This window comes from Oncorhynchus gorbuscha, linkage group LG08 (genome assembly GCF_021184085.1).
Source record: "Oncorhynchus gorbuscha isolate QuinsamMale2020 ecotype Even-year linkage group LG08, OgorEven_v1.0, whole genome shotgun sequence".
Classification (NCBI taxonomy): domain Eukaryota; kingdom Metazoa; phylum Chordata; class Actinopteri; order Salmoniformes; family Salmonidae; genus Oncorhynchus; species Oncorhynchus gorbuscha.
This window is the reverse complement of record NC_060180.1, coordinates 24,146,935-24,159,844: the sequence shown is the minus strand read 5'-3', so window position 1 is coordinate 24,159,844 and position 12,910 is coordinate 24,146,935. Positions and strand designations below refer to the sequence as shown.

The following is a 12,910-nucleotide window of genomic DNA, read 5'->3' as shown; positions in this document are numbered from 1 at the left end:
TTCCAGAAAGTGATGTCATGGCTTTAGAAGCTTCTGTTAGGCTAATTGACATAATTTGAGTCAATTCGAGATGTACCTGTGGATGTGTTTCAAGGCCTACCTTCAAACTCAGTGCCTCTTTGCTTGACATCATAGGAAAATCAAAAGAAATCAGCCAGGACCTCAGAATTGTTTTTGTAGACCTCCACAAATCTGGTTCATCCTTGGGAGCAATTTCCAAACGCCTGAAGGTACCACTTTAATCTGTACAAACAATAGTACGCAAGTATAAACGCCATGGGACCACGCAGCAAGGAGACGCTCTCCTAGAGATGAACGTACTTTGGTGCGAAAAGTGCAAATCAATTCCAGAACAAAAGCAAAGGACCTTGTGAAGATGCTGGAGGAAACAGGTATAAAAGTATCTATATCCACAGTAAAACGAGTCCAATATCGACATAACCTGAAAGGCCGCTCAGCAAGGAAGTAGCCACTGCTCCAAAACCGCCATAAAAAAACAGACTACGGTTTGCAACTGCACATGGGGACAAAGATCATACTTTTTGGGGAAATGTCCTCTGGTCTGATGAAACAAAAATAAACTGTTTGACCATAATGACAATCGTTATGTTTGGAGGAAAAAGGGGGAGGCTTGCAAGCTGAAGAACAGCATCCCAACTGTGAAGCATGGGGGTGGCAGCATCATGTTGTGGGGTGCTTTGCTGCAGGAGGGACTGGTGCACTTCACAAAATAGATTGCATCATGAGGACGGACAATTATGTGGATATATTGAAGCAACATCTGAAGACATCAGTCAGGAAGTTAAAGCCTGGTCGCAAATGGGTCTTCCAAATGGACAATGACCCCAAGCATACTTCCAAAGTTGTGGAAAAATAGCTTAAGGACAACAGTCAAGGTATTGGAGTGGCCATCAGAAAGCCTTGACCTTAATCCTATAGAACATTTGTGGGCAGAACTGAAAAAGCATGTGCGAGCAAGAAGGCCAACAAACCTGACTCATTTACACCAGCTTTGTCAGGAGGAATGGGCCAAAATTCAACAAACTTATTGTGGGAAGCTTGTTGAAATGTTTGACCCAAGTTAAACAATTTAAAGGCAATGCTACCAAATACTAATAGAGTGTATGTACACTTCTGACCCACTGGGAATGCGATGAAAGAAATAAAAGCTGAAATAAATCATTCTTTCCACGATTATTCTTACATTTCACATAAAAAAACAAAATAAAGTGGTGATCCTAACTGACCTAAGGCAGGGAATGTTTACTAGGATTGAATGTCAGGAATTGTGAAAACTGAGTTTAAATGTACTTGGCTAAGGTGTATGTAAAGTTCCGACTTCAACTCTACAATGTATAAAATAGTATAAAATAAAGAAAAAACCTTGAATGAGTAGGTGTGCCCAAACTTTTGACATGAAGCCATTCTAATAGAACTCTACCTTTTTGAATGGAATGTATGGGACACGATACTAAGGCTACCATTACTTATCATACAAGCACTGTTTTGGTACAAATGATATATACAGTGGGGCAAAAAAGTATTTAGTCAGCCACCAATTGTGCAAGTTCTCCCACTTAAAAAGATGAGAGAGGCCTGTAATGTTCATCATAGGTACATTTCAACTATGACACACAAAATGAGAAAAAAAATTCCAGAAAATCACAATGTAGGATTTTTAATGAATTTATTGGCAAATTATGGTAGAAAATAAGTATTTGGTCAATAACAAACAAGCAATATTTCTGGCTCTCACAGACCTGTAACTTCTTCTTCAAGAGGCTCCTCTGTCCTCCACTCATTACCTGTATTAATGGCACCTGTTTGAACTTGTTATCAGTATAAAAGACACCTGTCCACAACCTCAAACAGCCACACTCCAAACTCCACTTTGGCCAAGACCAAAGAGCTGTCAAAGGACACCAGAAACAAAATTGTAGACCTGCACCAGGCTGGGAAGACTGAATTGGCAATAGGTAAGCAGCTTGGTTTGAAGAAATCAACTGTGGGAGCAAATATTAGGAAATGGAAGACATACAAGACCACTGATAATCTCCATCGATCTGGGGCTCCACGCAAGATCTCACTCCGTGGGGTCAAAATGATCACAAGAACGGTGAGCAAAAATCCCAGAACCACACAGGGGGACCTAGTGAATGACCTGCAGAGAGCTGGGACCAAAGTAACAAAGCCTACCATCAGTAACACACTACGCCGCCAGGGACTCAAATCCTGCAGTGCCAGACGTGTCCCCCTGCTTAAGCCAATACATGTCCAGGCCTGTCTGAAGTTTGCTAGAGAGCATTTGGATGATCCAGAAGAAGATTGGGAGAATGTCATGTGGTCAGATGAAACCAAAATATAACTTTTTGGTAAAAACTCAACTCGTGTTTGGAGGACAAAGAATGCTGAGTTGCACCCAAATAACACCATACCTACTGTGAAGCATGGGGGTGGAAACATCATGATTTAGGGCTGTTTTTCTGCAAAGGGACCACGACGACTGATCCGTGTAAAGGAAAGAATGAATGGGGCCATGTATCGTGAGATTTTGAGTGAAAACCTCCTTCCATCAGCAAGGGCATTGAAGATGAAACGTGGCTGGGTCTTTCAGCATGACAATGATCCCAAACACATCGCCCGGGCAACGAAGGATTTCAAGGTCCTGGAGTGGCCTAGCCAGTCTCCAGATTTCAACCCCATAGAAAATCTTTGGAGGGAGTTGAAAGTCCATGTTGCCCAGCAACAGCCCCAAAACATCAATGCTCTAGATGAGATCTGCATGGAGGAATGGGCCAAAATACCAGCAACAGTGTGTGAAAACCTTGTGAAGACTTACAGAAAACATTTGACCTCTGTCATTGCCAACAAAGGGTATATAACAAAGTATTGAGATAAACTTTTGTTATTGACCAAATACTTATTTTCCACCATAATTTGCAAATACATTCATTAAAAATCCTACAATGTGACTATCTGGATTTTTTTTCTCATTCTGTGTGTCATAGTTGAAGTGTACCTATGATGAAAATTACAGGCCTCTCATCTTTTTAAGTGGGAGAACTTGCACAATTGGTGGCTGACTAAACACTTTTTTTGCCCCACTGTATATACATATAATTCTAATCCTCAGATATCACACAATATTTTTTTATCATTAGGAGCATGCTGAAATTTGATCCTCTCAATTTCCACCACATTTCTGCATACGTTTAAAGAAAACATTCATAAGGGACACTTGGTTCATTTGATTGTGTTCTCCACCTCAAACATTTTAAGCAATCATTGGGCTGTATATGTACCAATCATTTATTCCATATGGCCATGTGAATCCTGTCCTACTAGAACCAAAGTAGCTGGCTGGCGGTCATTTTGGAAATGGGGTCTTTCAGAGTATAATAGATGATTCAATCTGCAATGGCACTGTCATGTTTTGTCTTATATTGTCTTGTCATTTTGCTTTCCCTTCTGTTCGTTTTCCCCCTGCTGGTCTTTTTAGGTTCGTTCCCTTTTTTCTCTCTCCCTCCCTCTCTCTCTTCTCTCTATCGTTCCGTTCCTGCTCCCAGCTGTTCCTATTCCCCTAATCAATCATCTAATCTTTTCACACCTGTTCCGTATCTTGCCCTCTGATTAGAGTCCCTATTTCTCCCCTTGTCTTCCGTTTCTGTCCTGTCGGATCCTTGTATATTGTTCACCGTGCTGTGTCTTTGTCTCGCCCTGTCGTGTCGTGTTTCCCTCAGATGCTGCGTGTGAGCAGGTGTCTGAGTCTGCTACGGTCGGTGCCTTCCCGAGGCAACCTACAGTTTATGGTCGAGTCTCCAGTCTGTCCTCGTCACTACGAGTGGAATTAGTTTTTTATGCTTTGTTTACCGCTCCAATTTGTCTAGGAGTATTGCCTATTTCCTTTACTGGAATAAAGACTCTGTTTTCGCCAAGTCGCTTTTGGGTCCTCATTCACCTGCATAACAGAAGGATCCGACCAAAGAATGGACCCAGCGACTACAGACGCTCGTAACACTGCCGTCGAGATCCAAGGAGCCATGCTCGGCAGACACGAGCAGGAATTGTCTGCTGCTCGTCATGCCGTGGAGAACCTGGCCGCTCAGGTTTCCGACCTCTCTGGACAGTTCCAGAGTCTTCGTCTCGTGCCACCTGTTACTTCCTGGTCTGCCGAGCCTCCGGAACCTAGGGTTAATAACCCACCTTGTTACTCCGGGCAGCCCACGGAGTGCCGCTCCTTTCTCACCCAGTGTGATATTGTGTTCTCTCTCCAACCCAACACATACTCTAGAGAGAGAGCTCGGGTTGCTTACGTCATATCACTCCTTACTGGCCGGGCTCGAGAGTGGGGCACAGCTATCTGGGAGGCAAGGGCTGATTGTTCTAACAATTACCAGAACTTTAAAGAGGAGATGATTCGGGTTTTTGACCGTTCAGTTTTTGGTAGGGAGGCTTCTAGGGCCCTGGCTTCCCTATGTCAAGGTGATCGATCCATAACGGATTACTCTATAGAGTTTCGCACTCTTGCTGCCTCTAGTGACTGGAACGAGCCGGCGCTGCTCGCTCGTTTTCTGGAGGGACTCCACGCAGTGGTTAAAGATGAGATTCTCTCCCGGGAGGTTCCTTCCAGTGTGGACTCTTTGATTGCTCTCGCCATCCGCATAGAACGACGGGTAGATCTTCGTCACCAAGCTCGTGGAAGAGAGCTCGCGTTAACGGTGTTTCCCTGCTCCGCATCGCAACCATCTCCCTCCTCTGGCTCAGAGACTGAGCCCATGCAGCTGGGAGGTATTCGCATCTCGACTAAGGAGAGGGAACGGAGGATCACCAACCGCCTGTGCCTCTATTGCGGACTTGCTGGACATTTTGTCAATTCATGTCCAGTAAAAGCCAGAGCTCATCAGTAAGCGGAGGGCTACTGGTGAGCGCTACTACTCAGGTCTCTCCATCAAGATCCTGTACTACTATGTCAGTCCATCTACGCTGGACCGGTTCGGGTGCTACATGCAGTGCCTTGATAGACTCTGGGGCTGAGGGTTGTTTTATGGACGAAGCATGGGCTCGGAAACATGACATTCCTTTCAGACAGTTAGAGAAGCCTACGCCCATGTTCGCCTTAGATGGTAGTCATCTCCCCAGTATCAGATATGAGACACTACCTTTAACCCTCACAGTATCTGGTAACCACAGTGAGACTATTTCCTTTTTGATTTTTCGTTCACCTTTTACACCTGTTGTTTTGGGTCATCCCTGGCTAGTATGTCATAATCCTTCTATTAATTGGTCTAGTAATTCTATCCTATCCTGGAACGTTTCTTGTCATGTGAAGTGTTTAATGTCTGCTATCCCTGTCATGCAGGTGAAAGAGGACCCAAAAGCGACTTAACAGAAACAGAGTTTATTAAAGTCCAAAACGGAAAAACAGAAATCCTCTAGACTTGTAGAGGGGAAACAACTGGAGAAGCGACCACAGACTGCAGGTCGCAAACCGGGTAGGCGCAGGCCGTAGTCGACTGAGACACCTGCTCACACGCAGCATCTGATGAAGGCACAAAACACGACAGGACAGGGTGATACACAATCACGGCAAAAACACGACAGGACAGGGCGAAACGCAATCACAGCATGGTGAATACAATACAGGGAACCGACGGCACAGGAACGGATCACAAAGGAATAAATAGGGACTCTAATCAGGGGAAAGGATCGGGAACAGGTGTGGGAAGACTAAATGATGATTAGGGGAATAGGAACAGCTGGGAGCAGGAACGGAACGATAGAGAGAAGAGAGAGCGAGAGAGTGAGAGAGGGAGGGGGAGAGAGAGGGATAGGAGGGAAAGAACCAAATAAGACCAGCAGAGGGAAACGAATAGCATGGGGAGCACAGGGACAAGACATGATAATAAATGACAAACATGACAGTACCCCCCCACTCACCGAGCGCCTCCTGGCGCTCTCGAGGAGGAACACTGGCAGCAACGGAGGAAATCATAGATCAAACGGTCCAGCACGTCCGAGAAAGAACCCAACTCCTCTCCTCAGGACCGTAACGAAAAACGATAAAAAGGGAAACTAGGGTACTACTCTAAAAAAAAATGAGAACTAGGGACAGACTGAGACACAGCAAGGGCAGGGACAAGAACAGGAGAGATGCGATGGCAGGGAACAGACTGAGACCCAGCAAGACCAGGAGCAGAAGCAGAAAAAAAATTACCAGACTTCTTCTGCGCGCAGTCTGAACACGCAGCCACGAAACGGCGCGTGTCACGCTCCTGAGTCGGCCACCAAAAGCGCTGGCGAATAGACGCAAGAGTGCCTCGAACACCGGGATGACCAGCTAACTTGGCAGAGTGAGCCCACTGAAGAACAGCCAGACGAGTGGAAACAGGAACGAAAAGGAGGTTACTAGGACAAGCGCGCGGCGACGCAGTGTGCGTGAGTGCTTGCTTAACCTGTCTTTCAATTCCCCAGACTGTCAACCCGACAACACGCCCATAAGGAAGAATCCCCTCGAGATCAGTAGAAGCCACAGAAGAACTAAACAGACGGGATAAGGCATCAGGCTTGGTGTTCTTGCTACCCGGACGGTAAGAAATCACAAACTCGAAACGAGCGAAAAACAACGCCCAACGAGCTTGACGGGCATTAAGTCGTTTGGCAGAACGGATGTACTCAAGGTTCTTATGGTCTGTCCAAACGAGTAAAAGGAACAGTCGCCCCCTCCAACCACTGTCGCCATTCGCCTAGGGCTAGCGGATGGCGAGCAGTTCACGGTTACCCACATCATAGTTGCGCTCAGATGGCGACAGGCGATGAGAAAAATAAGCGCAAGGATGAACCTTATCGTCAGACTGGAAGCGCTGGGATAGAATGGCTCCCACGCCTACCTCTGAAGCGTCAACCTCGACCATAAATTGTCTAGTGACGTCAGGAGTAACGAGGATAGGAGCGGACGTAAAAACGTTCTTTTAGAAGATCAAAAGCTCCCTGGGCGGAACCGGACCACTTAAAACACGTCTTGACAGAAGTAAGAGCTGTGAGAGGGGCAGCAACTTGACCGAAATTACGAATGAAACGCCGATAGAAATTAGCGAAACCTAAAAAGCGCTGCAACTCGACACGTGACCTTGGAACGGGCCAATCACTGACAGCTTGGACCTTAGCGGAATCCATCTGAATGCCTTCAGCGGAAATAACGGAACCGAGAAAAGTAACGGAGGAGACATGAAAAGAGCACTTCTCAGCCTTTACGTAGAGACAATTCTCTAAAAGGCGCTGTAGAACACGTCGAACGTGCTGAACATGAATCTCGAGTGACGGAGAAAAAATCAGGATATCGCCAAGATAGACAAAAACAAAAATGTTCAGCATGTCTCTCAGAACATCATTAACTAATGCCTGAAAAACAGCTGGCGCATTGGCGAGACCGAACGGCAGAACCCGGTACTCAAAATGCCCTAACGGAGTGTTAAACGCCGTTTTCCACTCGTCCCCCTCTCTGATGCGCACGAGATGGTAAGCGTTACGAAGGTCCAACTTAGTAAAGCACCTGGCTCCCTGCAGAATCTCGAAGGCTGATGACATAAGGGGAAGCGGATAACGATTCTTAACCGTTATGTCATTCAGCCCTCGATAATCCACGCAGGGGCGCAGAGTACCGTCCTTCTTCTTAACAAAAAGAACCCCGCCCCGGCCGGAGAAGAAGAAGGCACTATGGTACCGGCGTCAAGAGACACAGACAAATAATCCTCGAGAGCCTTACGTTCGGGAGCCGACAGAGAGTATAGTCTACCTCGAGGAGGCGTGGTCCCTGGAAGGAGATCAATACTACAATCATACGACCGGTGAGGAGGAAGGGAGTTGGCTCGGGACCGACTGAAGACCGTGCGCAGATCATGATATTCCTCCGGCACTCCTGTCAAATCGCCAGGTTCCTCCTGAGAAGTAGGGAGAGAAGAAACGGGAGGGATGGCAGACATTAAACACTTCACATGACAAGAAACGTTCCAGGATAGGATAGAATTACTAGACCAATTAATAGAAGGATTATGACATACTAGCCAGGGATGACCCAAAACAACAGGTGTAAACGGTGAACGGAAAATCAAAAAAGAAATAGTCTCACTGTGGTTACCAGATACTGTGAGAGTTAAAGGTAGTGTCTCAAATTTGATACTGGGAAGATGACTACCATCTAAGGCAAACATGGGCGTAGGCTTGTCTAACGGTCTGAAAGGAATGTTATGTTTCCGAACCCATGCTTCGTCCATGAAACAACCCTCAGCCCCAGAGTCAATCAAGGCACTGCATGTAGCACCGAACCGGTCCAGCGTAGATGGACCGACATAGTAGTACAAGATCTAGATGAAGAGGACTGAGTAGTAGCGCTCACCAGTAGCCCTCCGCTTACTGATGGGCTCTGGCCTCTTACTGGACATGAATTAACAAAATGTCCAGCAACTCCGCAATAGAGGCACAGGCGGTTGGTGATCCTCCGTTCCCTCTCCTTATTCGAGATGCGAATCCCTCCCAGCTGCATGGGCTCAGTCTCAAAGCCAGAGGAGGGAGATGGTTGCGATGCGGAGCAGGGAAACACCGTTGATGCGAGCTCTCTTCCACGAGCCCGGTGACGAAGATCTACCCGTCGTTCTATGCGGATGGCGAGAGCAATCAAAGAGTCCACATCTGAAGGAACCTCCCGGGAGAGAATCTCATCCTTAACCACTGCGTGGAGTCCCTCCAGAAAACGAGCGAGCAGCGCCGGCTCGTTCCACTCACTAGAGGCAGCAAGAGTGCGAAACTCAATGGAATAATCCGTTATGGACCGTTCACCTTGGCATAAGGAAGCCAGGGCCCTAGAAGCCTCCCCACCAAAAACTGAACGGTCAAAAACCCGAATCATCTCCTCTTTAAAGTTCTGGAATTTGATAGAGCAATCAGCCCTTGCCTCCCAGATAGCTGTGCCCCATTCTCGAGCCCGGCCAGTAAGGAGTGAAATGACGTAAGCAACCCGAGCTCTCTCTCTAGAGTATGTGTTGGGTTGGAGAGAGAACACAATCTCACACTGCGTGAGAAAGGAGCGGCACTCAGTGGGCTGCCCGGAGTAGCAAGGTGGGTTATTAACCCTAGGTTCTGGAGGCTCGGCAGGCCAGGAAGTAACAGGTGGCACGAGACGTAGACTCTGGAACTGTCCAGAGAGGTCGGAAACCTGAGCGGCCAGGTTCTCCACGGCATGGCGAGCAGCGGACAATTCCTGCTCGTGTCTGCCGAGCATGGCTCCTTGGATCTCGACGGCAGTGTAACGAGCGTCTGAAGTCGCTGGGTCCATTCCTTGGTCGGTTCCTTCTGTCATGCAGGTGAAAGAGGACCCAAAAGCGACTTAACAGAAACAGAGTTTATTAAAGTCCAAAACGGAAAAACAGAAATCCTCTAGACTTGTAGAGGGGAAACAACTGGAGAAGCGACCACAGACTGCAGGTCGCTTCGGGTAGGCGCAGGCCGTAGTCGACTGAGACACCTGCTCACACGCAGCATCTGATGAAGGCACAAAACACGACAGGACAGGGTGATACACAATCACGGCAAAAACACGACAGGACAGGGCGAAACGCAATCACAGCATGGTGAATACAATACAGGGAACCGACGGCACAGGAACGGATCACAAAGGAATAAATAGGGACTCTAATCAGGGGAAAGGATCGGGAACAGGTGTGGGAAGACTAAATGATGATTAGGGGAATAGGAACAGCTGGGAGCAGGAACGGAACGATAGAGAGAAGAGAGAGCGAGAGAGTGAGAGAGGGAGGGGGAGAGAGAGGGATAGGAGGGAAAGAACCAAATAAGACCAGCAGAGGGAAACGAATAGCATGGGGAGCACAGGGACAAGACATGATAATAAATGACAAACATGACAATCCCTCCCGTTTCTTCTGTCCCCACTTCTCAGGAGGAACCTGGCGATTTGACAGGAGTGCCGGAGGAATATCATGATCTGCGCACGGTCTTCAGTCGGTCCCGAGCCAACTCCCTTCCTCCTCACCGGTCGTATGATTGTAGTATTGATCTCCTTCCGGGGACCACTCCTCCTCGGGGTAGACTATACTCTCTGTCGGCTCCCGAACGTAAGGCTCTCGAGGATTATTTGTCTGTGTCTCTTGACGCCGGTACCGTAGGGCCTTCTTCCTCTCCGGCCGGGGCGGGGTTTTATTTGTTAAGAAAAAGGACGGTACTCTGCGCCCCTGCGTGGATTATCGAGGGCTGAATGACATAACGGTTAAGAATCGTTATCCGCTTCCCCTTATGTCATCAGCCTTCGAGATTCTGCAGGGAGCCAGGTGCTTTACTAAGTTGGACCTTCGTAACGCTTACCATCTCGTGCGCATCAGAGAGGGGGACGAGTGGAAAACGGCGTTTAACACTCCGTTAGGGCATTTTGAGTACCGGGTTCTGGCGTTTGGTCTCGCCAATGCGCCAGCTGTTTTTCAGGCATTAGTTAATGATGTTCTGAGAGACATGCTGAACATCTTTGTTTTTGTCTACCTTGACGATATCCTGATTTTTTCACCGTCACTCGAGATTCATGTTCAGCACGTTCGACGTGTACTCCAGCGCCTTTTAGAGAATTGTCTCTACGTGAAGGCTGAGAAGTGCTCTTTTCATGTCTCCTCCGTTACTTTTCTCGGTTCTGTTATTTCCGCTGAAGGCATTCAGATGGATCCCGCTAAGGTCCAAGCTGTCAGTGAGTGGCCCGTTCCAAGGTCACGTGTCGAGTTGCAGCGCTTTCTAGGTTTCGCTAATTTCTATCGGCGTTTCATTCGTAATTTCGGTCAAGTTGCTGCCCCTCTCACAGCTCTTACTTCTGTCAAGACGTGTTTTAAGTGGTCCGGTTCCGCCCAGGGAGCTTTTGATCTTCTCAAAGAACGTTTTACGTCCGCTCCTATCCTCGTTACTCCTGACGTCACTAGACAATTCATTGTCGAGGTTGACGCTTCAGAGGTAGGCGTGCGAGCCATTCTATCCCAGCGCTTCCAGTCTGACGATAAGGTTCATCCTTGCGCTTATTTTTCTCATCGCCTGTCACCATCGGAACGCAACTATGATGTGGGTAACCGCGAACTGCTCGCCATCCGCTTAGCCCTAGGCGAATGGCGACAGTGGTTGGAGGGGGCGACCGTTCCTTTTGTCGTTTGGACAGACCATAAGAACCTTGAGTACATCCGTTCTGCCAAACGACTTAATGCACGTCAAGCTCGTTGGGCGTTGTTTTTCGCTCGTTTCGAGTTTGTGATTTCTTACCGTCCGGGTAGTAAGAACACCAAGCCTGATGCCTTATCCCGTCTCTTTAGTTCTTCTGTGGCTTCTACTGATCCCGAGGGGATTCTTCCTTATGGGCGTGTTGTCGGGTTGACAGTCTGGGGAATTGAAAGACAGGTTAAGCAAGCACTCACGCACACTGCGTCGCCGCGCGCTTGTCCTAGTAACCTTCTTTTCGTTCCTGTTTCTACTCGTCTGGCTGTTCTTCAGTGGGCTCACTCTGCCAAGTTAGCTGGTCATCCCGGCGTTCGAGGTACTCTTGCTTCTATTCGCCAGCGCTTTTGGTGGCCTACTCAGGAGCGTGACACGCGCCGTTTCGTGGCTGCTTGTTCGGACTGCGCGCAGACTAAGTCAGGTAACTCTCCTCCTGCCGGTCGTCTCAGACCGCTTCCCATTCCTTCTCGACCATGGTCTCACATCGCCTTAGACTTCATTACCGGTCTGCCTTTGTCTGCGGGGAAGACTGTGATTCTTACGGTTGTCGATAGGTTCTCTAAGGCAGCACACTTCATTCCCCTCGCTAAACTTCCTTCCGCTAAGGAGACGGCACAAATCATCATCGAGAATGTGTTCAGAATTCATGGCCTCCCGTTAGACGCCGTTTCAGACAGAGGCCCGCAATTCACGTCACAGTTTTGGAGGGAGTTCTGTCGTTTGATTGGTGCGTCCGTCAGTCTCTCTTCCGGGTTTCATCCCCAGTCTAACGGTCAAGCAGAAAGGGCCAATCAGACGATTGGTCGCATACTACGCAGCCTTTCTTTTAGAAACCCTGCGTCTTGGGCAGAACAGCTCCCCTGGGCAGAATACGCTCACAACTCGCTTCCTAAATCAAATCAAAATCAAATCAAATCAAATCAAATTTTATTTGTCACATACACATGGTTAGCAGATGTTAATGCGAGTGTAGCGAAATGCTTGTGCTTCTAGTTCCGACAATGCAGTGATAACCAACAAGTAATCTAACTAACAATTCCAAAACTACTGTCTTATACACAGTGTAAGGGGATAAGGAACATGTACATAAGGATATATGAATGAGTGATGGTACAGAGCAGCATACAGTAGATGGTATCGAGTACAGTATATACATATGAGATGAGTGTGTAGACAAAGTAAACAAAGTGGCATAGTTAAAGTGGCTAGTGATACATGTGTTACATAAGGATGCAGTCGATGATGTAGAGTACAGTATATACATATGCATATGAGATGAATAATGTAGGGTAAGTAACATTATATAAGGTAGCATTGTTTAAAGTGGCTAGTGATATATTTACATCATTTCCCATCAATTCCCATTATTAAAATGGCTGGAGTTGGGTCAGTGTCAATGACAGTGTGTTGGCAGCAGCCACTCAGTGTTAGTGGTGGCTGTTTAACAGTCTGATGGCCTTGAGATAGAAGCTGTTTTTCAGTCTCTCGGTCCCAGCTTTGATGCACCTGTACTGACCTCGCCTTCTGGATGATAGCGGGGTGAACAGGCAGTGGTTCGGGTGGTTGATGTCCTTGATGATCTTTATGGCCTTCCTGTAACAACGGGTGGTGTAGGTGTCCTGGAGGGCAGGTAGTTTGCCCCCGGTGATGCATTGTGCAG

General features: G+C 47.6%; 1 protein-coding gene across 3 annotated transcripts in view; it reads right to left on the bottom strand.

Moving 5' to 3' along the window:
- plekhh2 (pleckstrin homology domain containing, family H (with MyTH4 domain) member 2) overlaps window positions 1-12,910 on the bottom strand; it is a 79,722-nt gene that overhangs the window by 19,687 nt on the left and 47,125 nt on the right. The window lies entirely within an intron of this gene.